We start from the raw sequence: 23,005 nt of genomic DNA on the forward strand, positions 1-23,005 counted from the left end.
GTTCCAGCAACATCGTTGTCTCTTTTTGCCTACTGAAACCAAAACAGGGATTTATTTAAGAGGGGGAGTGGGAAAAAGGAGGAAAGGTTTTACACAGCATGTGCCAAAGGAGCGTAACTTTCCCCTGGACATGTGTCCTTGGAACAACAGGGGAGACCTTGGAGCTTACGTCTCAGCTGAAAAGATAAATGTGGAAATACACTTCCCCCGCTGCAGTTTCATGTTTGGACTTGGAGAGATCCCTCAGGAGAAATACTACTTCAAGCTTTGCTTCTGCTACTGGAGTCTCCTTTTGCCTACCTCCAGCTCGCAGTGAACTCATAGCAGCTACAAGTGCTCTAACACGGAGTCCTCCATGCAAGCATGGCAGAAAGAGGTTTGTGCTTTTGGGGGCTGGAATTTGGTGAAGTTCTTCCTAAAATAGGGAGTGAGGGAAAAAAAACTGGACCAATTTTGTTTGCCTTCACCATGCCAGTTTGTATGCCATGCTGGTACGAAAATGAAGCATTTGGCTGCCTGAGGAATATGGGGACTTTAGCTTCTTATTGAGTACTTTTGGCAATTGTACCAAAATGTCATGTTTTTACTGGGTTTTGATGACTATTTTTAACGCTTCTATTCATATATTCCAAGAGGAACTGAATGCTGACGTAAAGACAGCAAGCAGAATACCATTAATTCAAAACCAGGGCTTTCCTCCTCCTCCAATTATTTTCAGCATCGTTCAGAAACCACATTATGCCCCAAAACTACACCTGGCTGTTAGGTCACAGGAAAAAAGATCAGAGGGGGTTGAAGGAGAACAGGAATTATGCCAAAGCTGTGCTGTTACTACTGAATCACCTATGAAACATAGGAGGGAAACAGAGATTTCATGAGGTTTTAGTGCATTTGGGCTCTCAACAGTGAGATGCAACACATCTTTCAAATCACCTTACCCTGCCAGATAGTCTTGAAGTGAAAACACAACTGAACTAAAGGTTTGAAGGCAAATTTTGATCTAAGTGTGCAACGTGCTCCATGAGCCCACCAACCCTCTTCCCAAGGTGGCACTCTCCCCCCATCCAAGCCCCAGGATGAACCCGGCAACTCCATCCTCTTCTCAAGGGAACCAGGTGCTCTAAAAGCAAGGGATACCCTGGGGGAAAGGGGAGAAAGGGGTGGGCAAATGAGACAAACACACTTGAAGTAACTGATTTACAGATTCACCATTTACTGGATTCCTTGTGAATAACCAAGGATATTCTTTGCAAGTTCAGACATGATACAAGCACACATGCACAGGGAAACCAAAGTCCACCGATTGTTTTTTGATCCTTTCTGGTTTTTGTCCTTTCTGGAGAAGCCGGAATCTGGGTGAGTCTCAGACTTTATCCAGAAAATGAGTTCATGCATTGAAAGAGGACTCTTCGTGATCCTGAATGTCTGATGCTTCACAGCATTTCTTGCATAATTCATCTTAAAAGTGGAGTTACCAGCAGGGCAGTCAAGTGAGAAGCATATAATGGCCTGTGATCATCAGACACAGCTTCCAGGGAAGGGGAGCCATAGGTTCAGCTTCTTGTAGTAGTAGCCAGAGGGAGCTGTTTGGAGACTTCTCCCGGGAGCTGACTTAGCGTATCCTCCTCTTTGCCATATAGGACACCAAAGGGCACCCCTTCTGTCCCGTCTTCCAAAGGCATACAGCAGCAAACGGCAGCAAGTTTCGGGCAGCGTGCTGGCTGTTTGACCATGGTCTGAGAGTCAGCAGCAAGAAGCAAACTGTGCCGGAGCAAATCGTCCCTTGTGTCTCAGAAGCCCAAGCCATCCTTCAACAGTTGCTGCTGGAGGCTACCCCTAACTTAAAGGATAGCATCACGAGAAGCACGTATTGCACAGCAAAACCTATGTTCACCCGTTTATGCCTCCCACCCCTTAAAGAACATACAATATATATTCATTGTACCATCAGCCCACTGCTGTAGGTGGAGCTCTGTGAGCACGACACAGTCGACCACGGATACAAAGGCCAGCAAATAAACGATTCTGTAAGTGTCAGACATTTCAGTCTAGGACATTAGAGATTCATTGACTACACTGCAGGAAGAGCTGTTAAATGAACCCAATTTCAGTAGTCTTAGCCTTCCACAGTCACTTTGAGTACCACGTATATCAGAGACCCATTTAGCATCTTGAAAAATACCCTTTTCTTTAGCTGATTATAATGTCCCTGCATATCAAATACAGTTGCCAGAGCACTGGGTGAATGACAAAGAAGACAAGAGTAAAAATAGCTTACAGAAGTAACATGTTCTTTCATGCTTACATCTGGGGGTACATGAGAGGGTCTCCTGGCATGTCAGTAACCTTATTCACAGCCTGGAAAGTTCCACAGAGGAAGAATGTATACTATTAAGTACAGCAGCCCTGTAAACCAGGAGACATGAATTATTGCTTTGCAAACGATGTGCTGCACTTCCCTGGGCAAATCACTTTTAGGTGCCTTTTCCCCTCATATTCCCTCAATCTACCTTGTATAAATCAGTCTCCATCTCTTCTGAGCAAGGGAAAATCTCCTTCCATGTACTAAGGACACTGGCTGCAGATTCAGGGTGAGCCTGTAAGCTCCACCTTACGTGCATAACAAATATTTACAAAGCCTAGCATCTTACCCCACCGCATTACTTGTCTGGGTAGTCCATGGAGTCAATATGCACCGTAACTGTAACACAGGAGTAAAGCTCAGTTTGGGCCCAGAGTAAAAGCAAGAACCAGTGCTGTATATAGAAGACTGATACACATCCCCTTCCATTATTGAAAGGATGAGCTGTATGCTGGTATTTTACCTAAAGGATAAAGTAACCCTAAATATTATCAAATAAGAAAGCAGTAAATTACAGTTTGTAAATGTATCACATGAGCTTGTGGATACATTTAGATCAAAGGAGCATAATGAGATACTCTGAATAATATTTGATAAGCCTAATTAATGAGATCATGCCCAACAGAGTTTTCCAGTAGTAGCATCAATGCCCTGCAGGTACTTGTCCATGTTCCTCTGCATAGGATGGACAAACTTGCATTGTCCTCATGAACATATACAGTCATTGATTCCAGCTCAAAACCTCATGGATGTAGGGGAGAAAGTGTCTGCACAGCATGATGGTTATAGTCATCCTACTGAAGACCTAAAACAAGACCTCAAATTCCTACTGAAGACCCCAAAAATGGAGCTCTTCCCATTTGTACCACTGGAAAAGAAGAGGATGCTTTGGCCTTAAGATGAGAGCCCACACTAAATCAGAGGTGCCAGACCCCTCCTAGACTCTGCCATGCATTTCTCAATGTTGAGAAAAGCTGGAAACAAGCAATCTAGGTCCCCAATTAACTCTAATAAAGATCTTGGACTCCATCATTCACTCACCAACTCCAAATCAAAATGAGTCAGCCGCATCACAATCAATCCAAGAATGGCTCCTACCTCATAATTTAATCTTTGTAATGGATCACTTATAATAGATGTGGCTTTCCCGAAGCTATGATCTTGTCCTCTATTACTGACTAAGATTAAAACTTCCAGCTACACATACTCCCTTCCTCTGAAGACCTCATCACCTTATGCAGAAAACAGTATGTTGAGAAAGAGTGCAATTAAATGTGCAACTATCTGCAACCTTTTGTGTTCCTGTATCAGGTGGTGAGGCAGAAGCAACACTGGAAAATACAGGATCTTTGGGAAATGTAGCATATTATTAGATTTGATGAGATCCATTTCCTTGATGGCTTCTGAAAGATCTTTGTGCTAATTAGCTAAGAATACCACTGAATTATTTAATTATCTCTACTTTTGTGCAATAAAATATGTTGTCATATCACACACTCTATCTTGCTGTTGCTGTTCAGCCTTAATGATGCCTTTATAGTTAGCGATTTCCTTTGTTCTCCCTCTGCAAGTGGGTTTTGGTGGTGCTGGGGACGGGGCGGGGGGAAGCAGAGAAGGAAAAATACCAGGTTTAAAATGAGTTCTTATGGGTGGGAAAAATCTTGACATGTGTTTCTCTCTAGCTCCAGTTCCCTCTGAAATAGGTGAAACATGCTGCGATGCCACAGCAGACCCACGTCCTTCTTGCTAATGCAACAAGGAATGCTTTCCAGAGGAAGAGGAAAGAAAGTATGGCTTCAAAAAACTCTAAATCAGCAAGGAATGTTTTTAACAAGGAAGAGGTAAATTATGATAATTACTCTGACTGGTAGGGTCCTTAAGCATTACTAATTAGCATTTATTGCCTGGATTATTGAAACAATGTGTGTGTTCCCAAGAGTGAAGAAGAACTGGGATGCTCTTTCCTTCTGAGCCCTGGGAACAAGCAAGAATGCGGTGCAGTTGGCAGAGAGGCTCCTCTTCCAAGCATGGCGAGCAGCAGCCTTGTGCAGGGCTGCACAGAGGCACTGGGAAACTTGCACCTTTGGCAAGCGCACGTTGGGAACTGCTTAACTGTAGGGCTGCGTTTCCGCCTCTCAGAGAAGCGACCAAAATCAGGGCAGCACAAAAGGAAAAGCGGCCTTTAAAATAGTCAGAACCATTGGACAATGGTTCAAGCTGCAGATTAACATTTACCTTAAACTCTGCGTGCTGCAGTGTCTTCTGTTATTACTGGGGTTATACGCAGACCTATTATGAATTAACATCTCATTGCTTTAAAGTATGGAAGTCTGGCCAAAGAGCCTTCATGACAGACAAAGAGTTAACAAATTCAACAGAAAATACAGAGGTTATGCCATTTCCAGCTAGCATTTTGACTGGGTTAATGTGACTTTGTAAAGAGGCTGCATCAACACAAGCTACATTTTAATATCAAGGACTTATCATGTGAATGAAGTTTTGATTTAGAAATCGACTAGAAATTAATCAATATTCTAATCAGCACTAGCCACTACAGAAGTATTTCAACTGCAATTTGGTATCTGGCCCAATAAATCTTTAAGTGCTTTGGAAATGATTCAGGCAAAAGAGACAGTGAAAGTAGTCTCCATTTTTTGAGCTGCAGTGCTATGCAACTTTAGGTGCTACTAAACCCCACTGGAATAAAAGAGCAACAATGGCAAACTGCAGAATGCCTCGGACCTTTTTTTACCTTTTACTGCCACCAAACCCCCTGCCTTTCAACTTGGGAAAGCAAGTTCCAGCTAAGGTACAACGGGGTCAAAGCCACAGAGCTAAATGCCACGGCTGCTGCTCAGACAGAACTCCTGGGTGCCAGAGTTTTGCAGAATCGGGGTTATTTTTTAAAAAGAACGATATTTAAAAAAGCACTTTTTGCTTGGTTTTCCCCTTTTTAATCATCTGCAGCACGTATTGCACGGAATGCTCGGGAATACGGCACGGAATGCTTGGGAATGTGTTATATTAAATGCATCTTAGCTACAGTTTTAACTGAAACTAGTCTCAGGCTGGTCACTCTTTTTCATGCAGAATAAGACCTTCAATCCTCACTGAGGCTGACTTGCTTATTCTATTTATTAAGTAAATTAACGCCTCATATTTATTTTCTCTCCCATTTTCCTCTTCAGATAAAAATAAAGGTGTTTCTGGCCGCAGCTTCTTTTTATGCCAAGGAAAACGTACAGCTGCAGAGCCTGATGAAATGAGCACAAACGCTAAGACAAGAAAGCCTCGTCGCTACATGTAATAAAAGCAAAAAATAAAACCAGAACGCAATATCCCCTTCTTTTGTGTGCCAGGAGGTACAAAACGTTGCAGGGGTAGTTCTGGATTGATTTACGTTCGCTTACAGAGAAATTATTCCAACTGGATATTTATAATGCAATTAAGTTTCAATAACGCTGACATTTCTTCAGATCACACGCACAAATCTGGCAGAGGAGCCCCACTGAACCTGCCTGCCCTGTGCTCTGAGTTCGCGGTAGGCTGGGGAAGCGAGGAGGGGGGGGGAATGCGATATTCCAGTTATTCTTCCCTCCTTTTCTTCTTGCGAGAACCTCGCCTTCCCCGCTAGGAAAGGCGGATGGGGGGGGTGCAGTTTGTGCTTTCCCTCCTTATTTTAATCCCTGCCAATTGTTGGGTTTGGTGGGTTCCCCCCCCCCCATTCGATTCCATTCCATCCGCTCGGCGTGTCCCCAGGCCCCGGCTCCCTCCAGCCGCGCTGTCCCTTTAAGCCGCCAGCCCCCCTAATTGATGTGTCTGGGCGAGTCTAGACTGGCAGTGATTGAACCAGCTCCCAATTATGCTCCTCACTGCGCCGGAGCGGAGCGGGGCGCGGAGCGGGCCCTGCCCCCGCCCATTGTTTTGCCGCAGCCCCGCGCACCCCCCCCCCCCCTCCGTTTTCCTCCGCACCGCTCCGCACCGCACCGCGCAGCGCACAATAGCGGCTCTGCAGGGAGGGAGGGAGGAAAAGAGGTCGGGGGAAGCTGGGGGGGGGGGGGGGGGAAGGCTCCGCGGATGCGGAAGGGGGGTGCGGGCACTGCCGGGGCCGCGCAGGGCTCTGCCTCCGGGAAGGGCAGAGGGAAAAGCATCGCGGGGTGCAGCCAGTCCCTTGCAGACAAAGCGCTCCCCCGTTCCCTTCCCTTCATGGAGTGCGGGGGGGGGGCAGCGATTAAAAGCAGGGGAAAAAAAAAAAGGGGGGGGGGGGGGGGGGGGGGGAGAAAGTAGTTTTTGCCTGTCTCCGAGGTGGAGATGCGGCTGGACAAAGGTGGTTGGGTTCTCCCGTACCGTGTTCTGATTTCTCATGCCAGACAGGTAACAGAAAATAAAGGCAATGCAGAATTAAGTTTCTCCCTTCGGAATTAGAGGGCGTGCAGAATAATGTACAAATTCAGAAGTAAAAGGCGTTGCTGGCTTTTTTTCGTGGAGGTAAAATAGTCAATGAAATTACAGTGTCAATAAAAAAAGCTAAAAACAAAATCAAGCAACCTTTTCCAGTTCAATAACTATTAACGGGAACCATCCAACACATCCTAAGCTCTTAGATCCCCAAACGCTACACCGTTTTTGGTGCATTGTGTCTTAAGTTCAAGCATTTGCATTCAAATATCAAACAGTAATTCAGTGCCGTAACAAGGTACAGTAACTCCATTATAAATTGCCTTTGCAGAACAGAGATAAGAAATACAGTTCCAACCATAATTCATTTTACAGCAATATAAAAATCTAATAAAGAAACACAGCAGCAGGAAAACAGTTTGAACATTTCTGATTTGCCATTTACATAGAACGTGGAGTGGAAAAGCAGGAAAGGTTGAAGCTCTAGAGGAGGACTGAAAACTTCAGCATTCACTCAGCGTTTCTTTTCAGCAGTTTCCAACCATTAGTACATGCAACCATTTTATTTCTGCAGTTTATTTTGGACCTGTCGGTCCATAAAATCCAACCCGGCTCCTGCCTTTTTTGTCTTTTATTTCATTTTCCCTTTCCCCCATTTTTCCCCTTTATTTTTTTCGCATGTGTGTGTCCATAGAGCACATTTCTAAGATTAATCGTTCAGTTTTAAACTTGGAAGCACGAGGCATGCTGGGATTTCAGCTGAGGTCAAGCACCAATGTACCGAGCTGTTACTGTTACGCTCTCAGGGTACTCTGTGTTGCTCTCAAGAAGGAGGGGGGGGAGAAGCAAAAAAAGAGGAGAGAGATGCTCTATGCAGTGGCCTGCAGGCAAGGCAAATCTCTCTCCGTATGAAAACAGAGGCATGTATATTAATATACCTACATATGTAAATAGATATACATATCCAGGGTTTTATTTACCTACATACATATTCATACACACGTATCATTCGTATGTGTAGCTATACACACACCTCAATAGCTGTATTTCCATGCGTCCGTATCGCGTATATCTTATCTACACACGCATATATAATAATCACTATATGTGTACACACATACACCCCCATATCGGTATCAGCTGTAAAATTATCGCTTGACTCTACACACACACACAAAATCTCTGTCATGCAAACGCTAGCTTGAATTTGAGATGAGATTTTTACAGTAAATGGCCACAACCACCGCCCTACCATTAGCCGATCAGCCCTAAGGAGGAGAGATACCCTTCTTTTTTTCCCTTAAAAGGTCTACTAAACACTATTATATGTGTGTGTATAGGTCTATATATACACACACGCGCGCACACACATAGACATATATATAGAGAGGATATACTTATAAAATGAAGATGTCAAAGCACAACTCACAGCTCCCAAGAGCCTAACCCGTGGATTTAAAAGCTAAACATCACAAGTTAGGGTCTCAGGGATTGAGAGGGGCGCAACAAACTATTCCTTGCAAAGAAAAAAACATATATAAATTAAAATTAAAATCAAAATAATAATAACCATAATAATAAAAACCCCACAGGGATCAAAAAAAAAATAAATCAAAAGATAAAAAGGAGAAAGAGGGAAAGAAGAGCAGGCAAGTTCAATTCCTGGCTCAAGATTACAAAACAGGACACACAGGTGGAAGGAAAGAGCTTCTCTAAGGACCCTCTGTTGAGAGAATGCATTCCATTTTTAATCGTTTATACAAAAAAAATGACAAGGCGCGGCAGGTTCCTTACAGCTTCCAACAAGGTCGCTTGCGACAAATACATGAAAAGCCTCCGCATTGGGATAACGAAGAGGAAGGGAAAGAAAAGGGAAGTTTGGGGCAGTGACGGAATTATTTTCATTGTTTCAACGAAAAGGAATGCAGAAATAAGAGCAGGAATATGCAGGCTCTCCCTGCAGCCGCCTGGCACAAAGCATGCAGCAGCATAAAGGCGCTGCCTCCCCGCCCCCTCCGCCAGCCCCGCGGCCGGCAGGGATGGAGGAAAAAAAAACCCCGAGTTGCAAGAAAATCAGGTAGAAACTCACCATTTGGAAGCGGGGGAAGCTCCGATCTCCAGCGCCGAGAGCAAGGGGGAAAAGCGCGGCGGTGGGGAGGCGGAAGAAGGACCGGGGGGGGGGGGGTGTGGGGGGGTATTGGTAGCGGGAAGCGGCGGCCCCCGGGCGGGCTCAGGGCAGGGGAAGGGGCAGGGGCAGTGCCCGCAGCAGGCTGGGTGCCCGCCGGGTTTTGACACCCGAGCGAGCGCGGTGGAGCGAGCGAGTGCGAGCGTGCGGTGTGCGCAAGCCGGGGGAGGGAGGCGAGGGTGGGTGTGTGCAGCTGGGCAAGCCGCTTGCATTTTTAAAACATCTTCTTTCTTTTTTTTTTTTTCCTTTTTTTTTTCCATTTTTTTTTTTAAGGGAATATATCAAGGAAAAAAAAAAGGGGGGGGGGAAGAAAAGCACCCAAATTCCTCCGCAGCCCCTTCGCCTCCTCCCTCCGCGCTCCCACCAATGCTGCTGCTGCTGTTATTATTATTATGATGATGATGATGATGATGAGACGTGGGGGGGGGGAGGTGTTGGAGCCCTGGCCAGCTCCTGCTCCGGTAGCAGCGGGGGGCAGCCCGGAGCCGGTGGCGGAGCGCGGTCACCAGCTCCTGGCAGCCGCTGCCGGGCCGGGGCTGCCGAGGAAAACCTGGAGGAAAAACCCGCTTCCCCGGGAGAGGAGGGTCCCCGAGCACCGTGCACACACACACACACACGTACACACACACACACAAAAGGGACTCCATCCTGCACCGGCTCCTCTCCAAAGCACCTTGTGCAACCCCAGCCAATGGAAATTTACGCCGGCCATAACCGAGAGCAGGATTTCGTCCCCAGCTTGCCACCTCCTTCTCCGCTCTTCTCTCCCCTTCCCTCCCTCCCTCCCTTTCCTCCCTCTTTCCACCCCCCCCCCCCTTACCCCCCGCCCAAATAAATAATACGGATCCGCACCCTCCACCCATCTCTGGAACCGCTTTAGGCCCAGCGGCACCGGCAGGGTGAAGCCGAAACGTTCCGGAGGGCCCGAGTTGAAAAATGCAAAATATCCGCCGCTCCTCGCCCGGCGCTGCCAAAGCAGGTCCCGCTCCCGGCCCCGTCCCGTGTCCCCCCCCCCCATCCCCATTCCCGGCCCCGCACCCGACGCTCCCCGCCACCGCACGGCCGGGGGAGCAGCGGTAACAGGCACCATTACGGAACCATCATCATCATCACTCACTCCGTCCTTTTCTCACCTCGGGAGTCTGAGCCCATTCACCAAAGTCCTTCCTCGTCCAGGAGCTCAAATCTTTTCCTTTTTTTTTTTCCCTTTTATTTTTTTTTTGCCCCCTTCTCTTTCCTCCTTGTGGATCAGCCAGTCCCGACATCATTAAACTATAGTCCTCCTCCTCCTCTTCCTCCTCCTTCCTTCTCCCCCTCGCTGTCTCCCCCCTCTTTTCTTCCTATTTTTTTATTTCAAAAAGGGGGAGCTGGGGGGGGGGGGGGGGGGGGGGTGTAGACATAGCTGCATGAAGTGGCTGCCTTTTCGAAAGCACATTTAATCTTTACTGGCTCCCCTAGGCTTCGATGAAGTAGAAGGGAAAGGAGAGGAAAGGGGGGAAAGAAAAAATACAGGCAAGGGAGGCTGTTGAGGGACAGCAAGCATCAGGCTCAAATCAACGACCAGATGAAAATGTACTAGACCACACTGCCCCCTCTCTTCCTCTCGCTCTGTCTCCGTCTCTCTCACACACTCTCACTCCTGGAAAGCTTCAGTGTCTGGTTACAGACTCTTTTGGATCCTTCCCCCCCCCCCTCCCCACCCTCGCCCTTTGCCAACTATCCTAGAGATTCCTTGCATGCCTACTTAAATCTTTAACAGAATAAGGACTCGGCTCCCCCCGCCGCCGCCGCCAGCCTCTCTCACACACACACACACACATATACACACACACACCAGCCCCAGCCTCCCCTCCCCAATAATCTCTTAAGCTCCAGGGAGAAACCCGTCGCCGCGGCCGCATCCCGGTTCCCGTCCTTGCGGCCCCGGGATCTTCCCGGGCAGCCGGGCACCCGCTCCCGCCTTCCTAAAGACGTCCGGGAGGGGAGGAGATGGAAGGAGGGGGAAGTGTTGGGGCTGCAGCCCTTCGCCTGGCATCCCTCTGGCTGGATCTGGGCTTTAAAACAATAAAATCCACCGCTGCTATAGCTCGGTTCCCCCCCATCCCTGTATCCCCCCCCCCCCGCCACACTGCAGCCCGCAGCCGCCCGTGGAAATCGCACGCCCCACGTCTGCATTGAAGCAGGCAGACTGCCTGGCTCATGCCCGTGATGACTTTAGAGCTGACAACCTCCTCTCCTCGACCCCCACACCCCCCCCTTTCCCTACACACACACCCACCCCTCTGCTCAATGGCAGCACTGCTGCCTCTCACACCAGACTATATTTGCAATATGTGCTAATTTACCAGCTATATGCCCTTGGATTTTAAAATGAACTCATCAGTCAATGTTTCTAGTACCGATGCTCCCTCTCTCCCTCACACACACCCTCCACTGCAGACATGTTACTCATTCTCCAAGCATTTCCTCTCCGAATGTCCGTCAGACGCATATACACTTCATTGATCAAGCCAAATCCCTTGATAACAATAAATAATAATACAGACAGTTAACATCAGCGGGGAGCAGAGCGGGGGGGGGGGAAGAGACACAAAGATGACGACTAAATCTGCATTGTGCTTTATGAGGCTGATCCCTGCGTTTTCCAGAGATGCGCTACACAATGCGGAGAGCAGGTATGGCCCCTAAAGACCCAGCACCCACCTCGCCATGCGGGGCCTTACCTGAGACCCATTCTTGCCCCCTCAGTGGGGTTGGTGATGCCTAATACCTGACTCCACACAGGTTTCAAAAGGTGCTTGTGGGAACAGAAGGTGGTACTCGCTGCAGGGAGGAAGCACCTAGCGCAAAATACAGACATAAATAAAGAAGGCAGTTTCTTTGTTATGCTGGGCACTGCAAAGATGCTTAGGGCTTAAAGGTATCCTTGCATCCACATACCCTGATGGGTGCATAGTGGGATTTGCAGAAACACCTCAGCTCCCACTGAAATCTGTTTCCTTTGTATTGAAGGCAGAGAGCACCTATGCAAGAAAGCAGGTTAGGAAGACAAGTCTATTAAATATCCCTCTGTTACACGTGCCTGGTATTTCAAGGGCTTTAGGGCTTTATTCCCTGGGTTTGGGGGCTAAAACGGGGAGGCAGGAGCAGCTGCCTCTTGGGATTCTGGCTAGTTAGGCATCTTGTGTGGGTCTGGCAAAGAGAAAGGGACTGCAGCCGAAGTGTTCGGGAAGTTGGGGAGGGTGGGGCTATCTAGCAAGCTTTGACTCACTGGGGTAACTCCCTGAACACAGGAATTAAATTATTACTCAAAGCAAGCTACATTTTATGAGCAGCAGCCTTAGGATGGAGTCCTGCATGCACATGGAGTATGGAACAGCTGAAATGTATGGAAACACATACACAAGGCAGTCAAATTACTGGGCGCAGTGCAGAAGTCCCTGGGTGATGGAAGAGGCGGGATTCTGCGGTGAAGTCAGTCCATGGATACAAATTTTCTGATTTATACCGACATAATCCTGACTGACATCAACCCAGATAGGGGAAGAGTCAAACCCTGTGTAGTGAAGGATCTAATCTTTGGGAAAAGTAGACTGGATTAGAGACACTGTATCTGCCAAGCATCCTTTCACTCCCTCACCATCATCACAGCAGCATGCAAGATCTTGCCATTGCACAGACCAATGTATCTCTGTTGTCTTTTTTTGCCTTCCCTTCTCTTCCTTCCCAAAAATGTCCGAATTTCATTTTTTTGATAAAGTTTTGTTGCAAACAGATGATTTCTTTACACAATTCCACCAAGTCTGTGGAGGATACTTATTTCAAGCAGTTAACACCTGACCCCAATTTTTGTGGGTAATTAGTGAGCTAGATAACCACACAAAGTGGGTAATTATGTAGTACCCAAGGGTACTGTACAAGAGGGTAGAGGCTTGTGATGTTAACAAAAGCACATCTCTAATTATTGTATCTATACTGGTGATGTTTTAAGAATAGTTACTCCATCTAATGATCCATGATAAATCAGTAAACTACTTTGCTTCCCGTAGCATACATGCATGGGATAACCAAGGGCAGGACGTGAGGGCAAAGCAAATTGAAGCCCCAACTCTGGAATATGCACAAGAGAAGTGAGAGGCATCCCCTTGGAGAAGGCAGTAAGACTGGAAGTGTCTGCTCTGCAAGAGCAGAGCCTAAGAGCCATCACTAAATGCTAACAGGTTGGTTGAGACGACTTGAAAAGCCATGTAGGAAGAAGCTTGTAGAGTGTGCCTCAGGGTCTACTTCTTGCTTAGGTAATGTGGCTGGGCTGATGGATCTTTATATACAACAATAACCCTAATTATGTTTTAACCGAGTTGAGTCTTGCTCATTGAAAATCGCTTTGAAAGCTGTACAAATGAGGCGGTTCGTGCTTGTGGAGGGCCAGGGCTGAAATGCAAGCGAGTAGCACTGGGGGGGGGAATGAATGAATTTCTGTTATCTGCCATCTCCAATATTTACGTTGCAAACCCCACATTTCTCCCATGGAAAATGTTACATCCTCAGTAGATTTCTCCCCCCTCCAAATTTAAGAAGGAAGAGATGGGAATTACTTTGAAATAGAAAATAAATGAGAGAGATTCAACTACTAAAAAACCAGTTTTGGTCATGGGAACCATGTGAAAAGAAGCGTTAGGCTGGAAACAGATCCATAATCTTAAACACAGCGGTCACTATCCACTGACCAGCATGTGCAGCATTACACACACACTTTAAGAACATCGTCAAACCAAGACATTACACCCAGCGGAAAAGCACTTTCCTTTTTTAATTGCTTTTATGAATCACCACTAACATCCGGACACTTCATTTACTAGAGTCCAGTAACCTTGTTGTTCAAAGACTCAAATTCCAAACCTAAGGGCCTCCAGGGTGGCACGAAAAAAATAGAGGTGTCATCCTCTTTTGATCACAGCCATGTATTTTAACTCAGCTCGCTGCTTTGGGATCGTTCGTGCCAGGCACGGCAGAAGGAAACACCAATGGCAGCATGGCGAGGCACTGTCACCACCAGGAATCTGAAATCTCAGCAGAGAAAGTTTGAGGGGTTTCCGCAACTCCTCCTATTTCTCTTTTGTTCCGGTTTTTGTCTTTTGGACTGAAATAAGCACAACTGAAAGAGGCCTGGAAATCGTTCTCATAGCTAAAAAGGGGCCAAGTCTCTGCAGTCCTTTTAGTCCTGAGCATGCCTGTTCATATTACCGGTGCGGAGAGATTAAGAAGGAATAATAACACCACCCAAATTGGGGATCAGTCCAGAGCAGCTGTGAGGTACCCACTTGTCTACTCTGAACTGCACCAGAAGACTGAAGCTGTTTAACAATCCAGTAAGTTATCATGTTTGGCTGCTACCATGCCAAGGTGAGCATAAATAAACTGGAAACCCCTTCACCAACCTTATCAGGGACCTGTTTTGCAGGAAAGGTTCTTGCAAAAATGGAGTGAGAGGAAGTTTGCGGGGTGAAGCTGGAAAACAGAAAGGAAGAGTGAATTTAATCAGAGGGAGAGGTTGGAAGGAAGAGGAGACCTTGGTAGGTGCACAGTTATAGCAGAAAGCAGAGTAAAGACACACTGCTTTTACTGACACCAGCTGGAATTAGCAGTTCAAAGAAGAAGACACATAGGTGAAGGGATCCTCAGCCAGAGAGGATGCTTTAGGGACTTAAGTATTGACTATAAAACCTTAAGGCCTTTTTGAGACAAGTCAGTATCAAAACAAACTATACAGATGGGGTCACACTTAAACAGGGGTAGTTTAAGTTAGATATAAGGCAGAAGTTCCTTACTGTGAAGGTGATGATGCAACTGGAATGGGTTGCCCAAGGAGTGGGCAATGCTCCATCTCTGGCAGTGTTCAAGGCCAGGCTGGATGGAGCCTTGGGTGGCATGGTTTAGTGCGAGGTGTCCCTGCCCATGGCAGGAGGGTTGGAACTGGATGATCTTAAGGTCCTTTCCAACCCTAACTGTTCTATGATTCTATGATTCTGCCTTGCTTCCCCATAATACTCAACCATCATGACAATGCTTACCGTGTCCTTGGAGTGCTTGGAGGTCCTCAGAAGCAAGCTGCTATGTCCATATTACTTTTGTTATCCACATCTGCTACCCTGTTAGTCAACAGAGAGGATGGAATGTGGTTGAAGGTCACGTAAATTCCCTTTCATCACCAGCAATTCCTTTTAACCTGCCTCACCCACCAACTTTCACCTCCCAAGCCAACAGGGCATACGTTAGCAAATTACCTCACCCATGCACTACCCTGACAGCACCACAGCTTAAAAAGTGGCTGTTGTGTTTTCTCTCCATCCCCCGGTTCTGTTAATGGGTTCCTCAGAGATCTTTGAGCTCCAACTATATCAATCCCTGGATAATGGTGAACACTTCGAATAGTAAGGTGAGAAAGCCATAAACCAATTCAATCCCAAGGTGGGTAAAGGCAGCAAAAAGCGAACTGAGGCAGGGCTGTTCACCTCCTGGTGAGCAGGGCCTGGTGGAAAGCCCTGGAATACTGCACCATTCCATGCCCTTACCGACAACCGAGTTTAGGGAAATGGGAAGAGTTTGACAAAAGGTCAGCTGATGTAACAGAGGGATTTGAAAAGAAAGGTTACAGAGATGAATTCATCCCATATCAAAGAAAGAATATGAGAAGTGGGACCGCAGTAGCGAGAGTTATGTGTGCTTTGCCTATGGGAAGTTAACAATCTGCCCTTATCCATGAGCTCTCCTATACAAACCGGCTTTAACTGAACTCAGAAACTCAAGGTGAAACTCGAAGTTATGTGGGTGAAGTCACGCAAAAAAAAGTATTACATTTACTCTTGCGTGATTTTCCATTTCCATATCACATAAAGCACCTGAAAACCCTCATATTTCACATGGGTTTGGGTTCACCAGAAGTTTCAAATATCAATTCACTTAAAACATAAGTAAAGCTCCAAGAACCTCACTAAAATTTCAGATAAATCTAACCTGGTTTTAGCTCGTGACATAATTTCTTAAGATCTGAGGCTTCATACTGACAAACTTTGAAGCATTTCACTTACTTGGAGCTATATTAATACGTTAACCTACAAGGCTGCTACAAAAACTTTCTGGCTGGTCAACATTTAATGCTTTCTTTAAATGGACTTGAAATTTCAATAGAATCATTGTATGAAAAAAGATGGTGTGTCTCAATCAAGGGTTTTTTTCTTATTCTGAAAAAGCCAATATAAATAATACGTGTTGAGGCTGTTCAATTAGAATCTAAACTGCTGAACCTGGACTCAAAACATGCATAAAGTATAGGGATATTTGGGAACCTGGCCTGGCAGGAAAAGTAGAAATTTAAATTAAAACTAGAAATCCATGCAACTAAGAGCTAGAATGAATTCTGTTCCAATAGGAAAGAAGTGGTGGGGTCACTGTGTAAAACAGAGATTGTAATTCAGAGACTGGAGAGCTGCTGCCTGCAGTCTGCAGGTCTGTGCTCATCTCCTCCATGAGTTCACTGTGGAACCTTATTCCTGCAGTCTATTTCCAGTTCTTTTCTGCATAAAACAGGTAACAGAACTATTGCACTCAAGAAAGGAATTGTGAATCTGAGTATTAATTAATGTTGGTAAAGAGCCTTGAGAGCCTACAGGGACCTGAAGAACCTCAAAGAACAGTCATCCCCTCGACCTCCTGTTACTCTTTAGCCCTTTTCACCAGCACTGACTCTATTTAAAGAGAGGGCAGAATTATTCAGAAGATAAAGGAATGTTTTGGGGTTTCAGGTTTTCTGATTCTCCAGCCTGCAGTTGGCACAATTATAAATCACAAACAGCACATGAGGGCATCTCTCTCTCAAGAAGAAGATACTTGTTTCAGCCACTGCTGGAGAACTAAACCAAAAGGTAGGACATCAAAATGTTTTCTATAGCTAGTTGGTGGGCCCAAACCACCTATCCCTGCACAGGGACAGGCAGGAGCTGGTGCAGAGCCAGCCGGAGGAATCCCAAATCAGCGGTGATGACAGTGGTGAGAACCCAGAAGACCTGTCCCTATTCCCAGTCCTGCTGCTAGACATGCTAAGTGGCTTGGGCAATTCTCTCCATCTCTTTGTGTTTCCCCTTCTGTCTGCCTTATCTGTTTAGACTGCAAGCTCCTGCAGACAGGGAGTCTCTTCTCAGAGGGTGTCTACAGGATGCCAAGCCATTTAGGTGTTGCTGTCAAAGAAATACCAGGCTTGGGCACTTTAACACGGGTGAAGCCTGAATGCACGTCTAGTCACCCTTCCCTCTTGTGAAACCAGACACAGAGGTCTTAGCATACAGTAACTTGTTTTCAGTTGCTCCACTGGTGATGAGGGTGTATTAGAAATTAGAAAGCCACGTATCAGGAGGCATGTGACAGATAGAATGAATGTCAGAGCGCGGGGAAGACACGGCAACCTCTGAGGACTTACGTTTGACCCATCCCACACCGCGCAGCCTCTGCGTGCCAGAAATAGCAGCGGGACGCAAGCGCAGCAGCCAGTCTCCCCACTCCTGGTGCCAGTCCATACTGCTGCATCATTAACGTTGCGCTGCAGGCTCTAGCACACACTAAACTTAGATTTAGTTCGGTTTATAATGCAATAAGACCTTTTGATGAGCTACAAAATGAAGAAAACAAACAGAACGATCTGAATATCAGAATATTTCACTTATAACAAATGACATTAATTAGGACTTTTAAAGTGTAATAACATTTTCAAGTTGATTTTGTGTAAAAGGAGTATTAGACTGTAAATATCGTCAGCTTTAACTCTGCACAGCTAATGAATGCGTATGTCAGCATGGAAGTTGTCCATATGAAACATGACTTCACAGAGATACACAGAATGCTCACTTGCAGTTCCAGTATGACATGCGACATGACTGCCTGTGCACAATTCAGATAGGATTAGTTCCTCTGTCTTTATGAGGAACAAGGACCTCTATTTTAGATACAGTGAATAAGCACAAAGACTTAGCCAAGACCTCATAGGAAGTCTGTTAACAGAACTTCAGGATTTGCACCAATGGCTTAATAAAAGATAGAGTAATTGTTCCACTGTAACGGCGGAGGCTGTGCACAGTCCTCACCCCATTAATAATAAAACAACACAGGCCCCAGGAACTGAATTCAAACAAGAATCCCTTGCAGTGAAGACAACTTTATAATTACAAAGGTAATTCACCTGGTGTCTGGGTGAAATCTGGACTCACATATCCTCGGAACAACTCACAGTAAACACCTATTCCATAGGCCACAGAGAACCATGATTCTGACCCTGGTGCACAGAGAAACACCTCCCGAATGAGCCTATACCTGAGATAATTCAGTAGCAGCACTTAATTCTTACAATTAAGACCCGCAGAGGCAGACTCCTGCTTCGTGCCAGAATGGACTGTCCGCATGGAAGCAACTGCAGCGGCAGGTCCCAGGTCATTACTTGATCGCTTTCCTGCTTAATTACTATTTTTAATTACTTGCATGGCAACAACACAAAGTCGATCTAGGAACGGAAATCCATTCTTTGAACAACTTCTGCCTTTTTTCTCAGATGCAAACTATTGCTATATAAGCCATTCCTGATTAATATGGGGCCCTCATGGGAAAGCCACTGCCTGTCTACTGATTTCATTTCCTATTTCTTCTCTTCTTCAGCTGACAATTCAAGTGCCTAAAAAGTAGGATCTTGATTTGATCGTTACAAGATGACAGTGTTTTTTCCCGTGCTGTTTTCCTTCAGGAAGATATATTAGCACTACATTTGCTCCTCCGTGTGGTGGGATTTCTTAAATAAAAACGTATGTTATATATATATATATGGACTTGGAACCAGAGCTGCTTTAGCCTATTAACTATCCGCATTTGCTTCAGACTTGGCCAGCCACCTAAAAAACCTGCCAAGACCTTTCTGGCAGCCTTTTCCCAACAGTTCCAGGAAAACATGGACTATTCAAAGAATTTTAGGGCCTCCCAGCTTCATTTGTCACCACTCCTCTTGCCCACTTAAAACTAAATCACAAGCAAATTGCTCCAATGCCCTATTAAAGATTTAAAAATGGCCTTCTCCACAGTAGGGTATCTGAGGACAAATCTGTGTTAATATATAATGCGAAGCCTGCCTTAATCTGTAATGCAATGTGGCATGAGGCAGACCAAGGGCTTCACAAGAAGTAAGGGAGCTGCTTTACAAACCTTGAACTTCTCAAGTGGAGGTTTTAAACCTCCCTCTGCTATCCAGGCAAAGGAGAGATCCATTTTATCCTCATCATTAGCAAATGACTGTTGAGGTGGCAGCCTGTGTCATACAAGAAGCAAACAAAAACATGAAGAGCTGTATCAGAATTCACTGCTTCTATGGGTCTCAAGGCACTGTTTGAGCAATGCTGTTACAGATAGGCTTGAATCCCAGTGCCTGGAGCTTGTCTGGAAGCTAACTTACAGATTCCAAGATGACCAAATGACATGATTCTCTGAGAATTGGCAATTAAAAAATGCCCCTCTACTGGAATATAAGCAGAGCATTGTAGAACCCCTTTCACTAGTGATTCCACCAGCAGAGTATGGATATCCTCCTCTTCTACCGAAGAAGGGGGAGATGACAGTTCTTTAGTCACAGAATCATAGCCACAGAGTCCCAAGTAGTCACTTTAGGCAGTGCAGCCACCCGCAGAAGGACACTTGTGGATTTATTACAGCATTAAAGTCACAGACTGCAGACCAGTGACTTCCATCCTAGAACCCTACGTGATTCATGACATGATTCAGCAGTCTAGCTACATCATTGCTGACATACTAAGTAGTGGACACTGATTTTAGTTTTTCCACTAAGACCCACGCTGTTTAACTTCTCATTCAAGAACTATTCTCACATACAAATGAAGGGAAACACGTGATCGAAATATCTTAGGGCTCTTATAAAAGAAGTTCCCCTTTCACATTTCAAAAGCTTGTGGAAGGGCAATTTCCAAAACCAACTCAAACCACAAGATGTGTAGCAGAGAGCAATCGAGTCTCGCCTTCTTCCTTTCCCATTTCCTTCCTGCTTTTCCTTCTCTTCCCCTTTTTTTGTAAATCCTGCCCTTCAAATCTAACAACCTCATTTATGAAAGGAAGTAGAAGCCAAGGGGAAGCTGTGGCATCTGACAGACTGCAAACAGCGCTACTGCAAACCGCCCTCATGCCACAACTGCTGTTCCTCGTCAGAAGAGATGAGAGGCCACTTCAAACACAAGAAAAACAAACTTGAAAATAAACCCACATCAGTGGCATTAATCTGGGCATGGTTTTGACCTGCTATTTACAATTCTTTAAACCTCAAGCTAAGGAATAAGAGGGGTCTGCCTACGCTCTTCAGGGGATTGACTGTAGTGACCCCAAAACCAGCACCAACCTGAGCTGCTGCAACCACAGATCTCCAGTCAGTACCCATGTGGATGTTGCTAGTGCAGCACCATACCTAAGCTCATCACATCCCAGAGCAGCCACTGATGGCTAGAGCATCATGCATGACATGCTCTTGCATGGTGGAGACCAGCTCCACCTTCATACTGAAAATTCATACAGACAGTGCTCATATGAATTCCACATCAGCATTGCGCAGGGATTTATCCATATGCGTTTATATTAGGATCAAGCTCTAAAATGTTCATAAATGCTTCCAATCATGGCTTGAGCTTTGTATATGTACTGGATCTAGGAACAACAGGCAGCAAGGTCTAGATGCCTATCAAGAATTCAGTGAGGAGTAAACAAAAGGGGAAAAAATATCTGTCTTTACCAACCATTTGCCTGACTGGGGATGGCTTTTTTGGACCTTGACAGTTGCATGTGTAAAAAATGGCCCATTCACAAAACAATACTCTTACACTACAATTGTTAGACATGACATTTACATGTCACTGTTAATTATAAATTACTCGATCCTGACATTTCCTTAATACATTATGAAAGCCCTAATGAAACCCTACGAGCTGCGTGTCACACCTGTAACAAAGAGAAGCTTAGAGAAATCACAGCCTTGTCATCAGACCTTGGCAACGGGTGTGAGGAAAAATGGCAGCACATGTGAAGCAGACCCAGGAGGGGCAAGGGAAAACCCTGCACCAACAAATACGCTTCTCTGGGGCAGGAGTTTGGCTACCTAAATGTGGGAACCTACAACAATGTAGATAGAAAACAGAAATCAAGGACTCTATAGTGGCTGTACCTGTACTGCTCTTGAACAGTACCTTTGGATGGGGTCTTGAGTGTGGTGGGCTTGCACATTAGAAGGGGCTGGTAAGAGGCAGAGAATGGCTCCAGCCACTGGTGCAGCCCCTGCCTGCGGGATGACAGCTCTTTCCCCATAAGTAAGTGGCTTCAGCCTTAGGAGCAGCAGCAGCTTCTTCCCATCTTTGAAGGAAGTTATTGCCTGGAGTATATCTAGCCAGTGGTATTTCATTTGCAGTAGACCTCACAGTTGTGGATGACCTAACTGGGCAGGAAGCTGTCTTCTACAAGTTCGAGAAGGAAGCAGGGAGAGGTGCTGGTAAAGAGAAGTCTCTGCATGTAACATGGAATGCAGCAATTCAATTTCTTTCCATATCTGCCCCAGAAACCTGATTCTTATTTAACCAAGAAACAGGGCCATGACATTGCGCAAAGAGGCTAATTTCACCCTATTGCATGTAAAAAAATGATTTGCTCAGGGAGAATACATTTTATATTTTGAATATATAAATCTAAGCATATGCAACTGGGACCGCCTGGAGCATCGGCAGAGTCAGGGCAAGCAGAAGTCTTGTCTTGTTGAAAGGAAGAAAGAAAGGGGGTGGGTGTTCCCAAATAAAGCTTTTTGGATCTTCCTCTGCTATGGGAAATTTCCAGATGTCAGATTTCCTTTCTGCTCCTGTTTAGACTGAAACCTTTCCTCACAAGGTTAAAGCCAACACCACTCCTATGCGAGTTTGTCTCTGGCTGAAGTCTGACTGGATAGAGAACCTATCTCCAAAACTCATGCTGGAAATGCTGAACTTCACCTGGTTTCCTGTCTAATCCACCAAGCTATGAGAAGGGAAAAGTAAGAACGAGAAGGGAAAAGTTAGTCAAAGATGTGTGTTCAGATCTCTGCTCTGCCCTCAGACTACTCATTTTCAATACAAGAGTTCCAGATATTACGCTGGTCTCTACCAGCTAATTCTTTCATTTTCCAGTTGTGGTCTGCGTTGTAATTGATATCTACATCTAATTAAAGGACATCTGTTTTCCTGTATAGGTTATACTTTTTGACTCTTAACACACACACACACACACACAAAAAAGAACTTCCTTCTTCAGTAATTTACCATTTCCAAAGGAGAGAGTAGCAGCATTTCTGAGGTCTGGGCTTTCAATCTGTGTAATGAAATTGTCTTATTTTTAACTGTCTGAGCATTTTTCAAGCAGAAGCCTGTTAGAATTCATATTAATTTGTGCAGTACCCTATCATCATCATAATTTAGCTCACAAGGTTGCTGCGCTTGGAATTCCAGTTATGACATGAATTCTATACATTTTATACAAATTTATAAATGGCATCAATAGAACACTTAGGGCCTTATTCATTAAACAATGAGTCATTCTGGCATTACATTCTATTTCGTCCCAGTTCTTACAAAACTTTCATGTACAAATTTGACTGTACTTACTGCATCTGATTTAGCAGCAGAAGTGTTGCAGCATAGTTTCAACTGGGTGTGGAAATGGAAGCCATTGTTTAAGGGGGGGGGGGAAATCCCTGTAATGGTGAAAGTCTCTGAGTTCCAGTCTCCTTTCCAAAGGAACAGCATTCAGGTCCCAGGAACAGCCCTTGCCTCATAGCCAGGTGAAAACACAGAAGTGAAAGATAATTTGCAGTGCTGCAAGCATTTTCCTGCTGCCCAGCAAACCTGAACACAAGACTTTGCTAGTTATTCTTGACAGAGAATTACAGTGGTACGCTAAAAGAGGCTTAAAGGCTTCCCTTAGTATGCAGTTTCTGATTGTGGCACCAGGTAACT

At 45.5% G+C, this 23,005-nt stretch overlaps 1 long non-coding RNA gene across 7 annotated transcripts in view; it reads right to left on the reverse strand.

The window, feature by feature from the left end:
- Positions 1–1,193: 1,193 nt before the first annotated feature.
- LOC130592302 (uncharacterized) overlaps positions 1,194–23,005 on the reverse strand; it is an 82,573-nt gene continuing 60,761 nt past the window's right edge. For 2 of the 7 annotated variants that reach the window (XR_008970513.1, XR_008970514.1), the window contains 3 exons: positions 17,419–17,607; positions 15,017–15,094; positions 1,194–2,701 (listed from right to left, as the gene is read on the reverse strand). This is a non-coding gene — a long non-coding RNA (uncharacterized LOC130592302). Of the gene's footprint in view, positions 2,702–8,849; positions 9,221–10,078; positions 12,646–15,016; positions 15,095–17,418; positions 17,608–19,181; positions 19,285–22,654; positions 22,729–23,005 lie in introns of those variants that run through there. The other 5 variants (XR_008970515.1, XR_008970516.1, XR_008970527.1 and 2 more) reach the window with 5 other exon arrangements.

This window comes from Pezoporus wallicus, unplaced genomic scaffold (genome assembly GCF_028554395.1).
Source record: "Pezoporus wallicus isolate ANWC-B61680 ecotype Strahan unplaced genomic scaffold, APGP_CSIRO_Pwel_v1 contig_11829, whole genome shotgun sequence".
Classification (NCBI taxonomy): domain Eukaryota; kingdom Metazoa; phylum Chordata; class Aves; order Psittaciformes; family Psittacidae; genus Pezoporus; species Pezoporus wallicus.